General features: G+C 50.6%; 1 pseudogene; it reads left to right on the forward strand.

The window, feature by feature from the left end:
• The first annotated feature begins 1,343 nt into the window (after positions 1-1,343).
• Positions 1,344-4,187, forward strand: LOC131922458 (RIMS-binding protein 3-like; annotated as a pseudogene).
• Positions 4,188-4,731: the final 544 nt, after the last annotated feature.

The following is a 4,731-nucleotide window of genomic DNA, read 5'->3' on the forward strand; positions in this document are numbered from 1 at the left end:
AACACCCTCACACAGACATGTAGGCAAAACACCACTGCACATAAAATAAAACTAAATCATAAAAAATGCCTTCAAAAATTCAGTGCAAATAGCAAGTGAGGCTGAGACAGAATTGTAAATGGCCTGGCTAGAACACTGGGGAGGGAGTCCTCACAAGTGACCCTGAGATGGAGCAATTAGACAGAATTGTAAATGGCCTGGCTAAAATACTGGGGAGGGAGTCCTCACAAGTGACCCTGAGATGGAGCAATTAGAGAGAGGATACTCATAGACTTTGGAGGTAGAATTTTGCAAGTTGAATCCCCACTTAGCTACTTCCCAGCTGTGTGGCATGGAAAGTTCATCTCTGAGCATCCTTACTGGATGAAGGTAAAGGTGAATCAAGAAGCCAGTGGTGCCAGGCGGTGCTGGCGCAGGCCTTTACAGTACTAGGGACGTGGAGGCAGGCATATCTCTTGAGTTTGAGGCCAGCCTGGTCTACAGAGCTAGTTCTAGGACAGTCAGGACTACACAAAGAAACCTTGTCTCAGAAAAACAAAAACAGGAAGCCAGTGGTGATAGCACCATGCACCTGTAATTCTGACTCTTGAGCAATAGGAGCAAGAGAATGAGAAGTTCGAGGCCATCAAAGGGCTGAGGCTGTAACTCAGTAATAGAATACTTCACTGGTATGCAGGTACAGTTCCCAAGTAACTGGCCTTGAAAGATAGGTGCCTCAGATGACACTAAGCCCAAGCACAGTGACTTCTCATTTGTAAAATGACATAAAAGTTTCAGTTGATGTAGGAAAACACTTAGAAAGCCGGGGTCCTTGGAAGAGTAGGCACAGAGATGTTACAGTCACACTGGATAACCTCACCTAATTAACCACAAATTTAAGCATACCTTGTAGTTAAGTTCCCAGTAACCTAATTCAAACACGCTCCCAGGAACCCTATTAGAGCTAGGTGAAGTCTGAGCACAACCCATTTCTACCTACACCTTTCGTTTCTTTCTCTAGGCCCAGGAACAGCGACCATCCAGGGTCCCCAGAGGGGATCTAGGTCTGAAAGGGATTGCACAGTGTCTGGGAGAGAGTGGAATGGGTCACAAAAGCCATGGAGCAGATGAAGTGTGAGCTCAGAAATATGCCCAAGGTTTCCCGGGAAGTTCAGAGGCCAGTTTGAAAGGGGTCTCAGGAGTCACGCCCTGCCTAGGGAGAGGCGGCAGGTTGTAAGAGAGACCACCACCTCCAAGGCGGAAGGAGTGTGGGGAGGGTCCCTAGGGGTGCTGGATGGGGTGCTGGGCCTTTGGCTAACTGGACTACCAGGCTAGCTCTGGCATCTTGCCCGGCCTCGGCCACAATGACCAAAGATTCACCCACCCTCTTGGGTGGTGGCCATCACCCAAGAAGCCAGGCAGCCCCGGCCCAGCGGCAGCAGTGCTGGAGAAGCAGAGGCGAGAGCTAGAGAAACTGCGGGCAGAGCTGGAGACCGGGCAAGTACACAGCTGGGCAGAAGGTCGGGTTTAGCGAACCAGGTACGCCAGCTGTGGGTCGGCCTAGTAGGGGCGGCAGAAGCTGGCTGACCATCTGCGATCAAAGAGGGAGGCATGTTGCCTCCAGGAGCTGCAACAGCTGCAGAAGGAGGTGCAGTGCAAGCATGGGGCTGAAATTTGGAAGCTGCTTCCCTGGAAAAAGGCAGAGATTTGGCAGCTGAAGCAACAGCTACACCAGTAGGGCGACATTGTAGTGTGCCATACTTGGGAGCTTCAGTCAGCTGGCCCAGGAGCTAGTAAACCATGGTTACTGCGGCTGCTTGGGGGCATCCGAAGTCTTCGAGGTTAAATGCCACTGTAGCATGCCAGAAGTGCTGACACTGCAGCACTGGGAGACTGAAGGTGAGCAAGCCCTGCGCATCCGCCACCTGCAGGCGGCGCTGAAAGTGGAGCAAAAACTATTAAATTTATCCTAGAGCACTTCCGCTGGCAACCCACTTTGCCTGAACCCGCGGACCCCAAGGCCCCCATTCCTTGGAAGAGCCACCCCCAAAAGTATGCTTGTCGACTTGGATCCCTTGAAAACCTGAGCACTGGCATCCTGGTTAGCTCTCCAAACGACCTGCTGCCCATGCGTGCCAGCTCATACCAATCCTTGGCGAAAGCACATTCCTGCTCACTCGACAACACATTGAGTTGTCCCTGGGCTTCCGAGTCCGAGATAGGAGCCTCTTCGACCAGCGCCCCCATCTCAGACACCTCCAGTCCCCATCCGCCGCCCCAGCTACCATCAATACATAGAAAACCTAGTGATCTACAAGAAGGCTTTGAGAACAAGCCCGGTCAGGACTACCACGAACTGGTGAGGCAGAACTCGGAGTGGGCTGAGGCATTGCAGGTGCTGGCTCGCCACCACTGTGGCCTGTGCAAAGAGAACTTGCAGCTGGGCACACAGGCTTCTCTGTTGAGAAAGTGAAGTGGGTCAAGGTGAAGCACGCAGAGCTGACCGACCTCGCTCAGCGCCTTGAAGACAGAGCCTGCAAGCTGCAGGAGACCAACCTTCAGGCCATGAGCGCTCCTGTACCTGGTGAGAGCCTCGAGGGCCTGGACCTGGGCCAAGTGTTTGCCCGTCATCGTGCTCAGGACCTGTCAGAACAGGCTGACGTGCTGCAAGCCAAGGACCTGTAGATCGAAGCACTGAGGCGGGAATGCCACCTGCTGTAGAAGCACATCTCTGCGGACCTCGGCAGCTCCTCGCTTCCTGGGAGGGCGCCCCCTGCGCACAATGGTGCACCGTCAATGACTTGGACTGGCTGCAGTGTGAGACTCAGCGGAAAGTGCTGCATCTGCAAAGACAGTTGAATCTACATCAGAGTAAAGCCAGCGGCGCCCGGGCGGACGCAGGCAGCCTCAGCTCACCCTCTGAGACAGCATGACACCAGGTGCAGGCTCTGGAGCAGCAGCTGAGTGCACAGCGGCGGGAATGCGAGAAGCTGAGCGCTCAGGCAGCCGCCGCAGAGCGGCGCTACGAGGAAACAGAGGCACAACTGCAGGCTGCGCTGCACAAGGGCGCCAGGCTGTCAGAGGAGAACATGAGGCTGCAGGCTCTGGCCAACTGGGTGAAGAAGATGGCAAATGAGAACAGCAATGTTCCCCGGCAGCAAAGCCACGCGAGGCTGAGACAGGAACTCGAAGCCAATGGCCTGCTGGCTGAGCAGCTGTTGCAACAAGCGGGATATGTGCAAGACAGGTGGTGGCAGCTGCAGCACTACCAAAATAAAGCCCCGAGTGACCTCCAGGCTTCCGGGAAAGAGATGCAGGGTTTGCAGTGTCAGCCTGGCCACCCCCCGGAGACACTGGAGACCACCCAAGCTTCGGAGTCCCAAGCCAGGGGTAGCAGGAGGTCCAAGTTCAAGCCAAAGTCTGAAGAACATGCATTGTCACTGCCTTCCAGAGACATACAACCTCCCGTTTGTCTTTCCCAGCAGGAGAACTCAGTTACCCTTGGGGAACCAGCTGGTGTCCTCCAAGTATCAGACAAAATTCCTACCAGTCAGCCTCTGGACTCCAGGCAAACTGTCAACCAACAAATAGGCAAGTGAACTCAAAATACAGTTAAAGAAGGAAAGAAATAAAGGAAAGAAAAAAAGAAAGACAAATGGCCAATTATTATTTTATTCTGTGTCCAATATCCCTAGCTATCAGGCAAATGCAAATTAAAACTACTTGGAGATGATGTCTGGCCCTGGTGAGAATGGTTATCATCAAGAGCACTGACAAGGAATGTTGGCAAGGATATGGAGAGAGGAATCCTTATTCACTGCTGGTGGGGATGAAAATTAATAGACATGGTGGAAATCAGTTGGGGGATTTCTCAGAAAAAAATAAAAATAGACCTACCATATGACCATCTATTTTACTCCAGGATATATAGAGAACTCCATGACCTACCACAGAGATATATGCATGCACCCCTGCTTATCAGTCCTTTTTTCATTATGAAAAAGTATTAGGACCAACCTTGCTGTCCATCAACAGATACATGGATGATTGTGGGAGCCCATAACTGACTCAGTTTCCCAGTTTGAATCTTTATTTTGAGTCAACGGAGTTCAGGCTTGTTTGCTCCAAGGCTATGAGAAAGTCCTGATTAGCCCACAGGAAGGAACACACTATCTAGCTAGATGCAGGATGCTGATGCCAGCCAGAGGTATATTGACATAGAAAATGAAACTGCCTGCTCCTTGACACAAGGACAGGATAGTGGTTGAATGCTTGTGCTGTGCATTGTTCTACCTCTGTCCTTCAAAACTGTATATAAGCTGGCTGTGAAATAAACTCGGGTCTGTCCGGCATTGACTGGCAGACCTCTTGACTCTTTTCTGTCTTCCTCATTGTCTCTTCAATCTGCACGCCTCTACCCAGCTACCCAGTTGACTGTTGGCAGGCCCAACAAGTGGCGCCCAGCGAGGGGGTGTGTATGGAGGGGTCTGTGACAGACATCACAGAAGAAAAAGGAGTGCACTCGAAAAAAAAAAGGAAGCTGTAGTGAGTTAACTCGAGAGTAAAAGTGATAAGTGTAAATAAAAAAGTAAACCTGGGGTAAAAAATTTTGTGAATAAGAGTAAAGAATAAATATGGGTCAAGAAAATAGGAAAAAGTTTTGTATATTTACTTAAAGATACTTTAAAGGCTAGAGGCACTAGAGTAAAATGTAAGCAATTATGTAAATTTTTAAAATTTGTAAAAAAAATT

The sequence above is a fragment of the Peromyscus eremicus genome, chromosome 12, assembly GCF_949786415.1.
Source record: "Peromyscus eremicus chromosome 12, PerEre_H2_v1, whole genome shotgun sequence".
NCBI classification, from domain to species: domain Eukaryota; kingdom Metazoa; phylum Chordata; class Mammalia; order Rodentia; family Cricetidae; genus Peromyscus; species Peromyscus eremicus.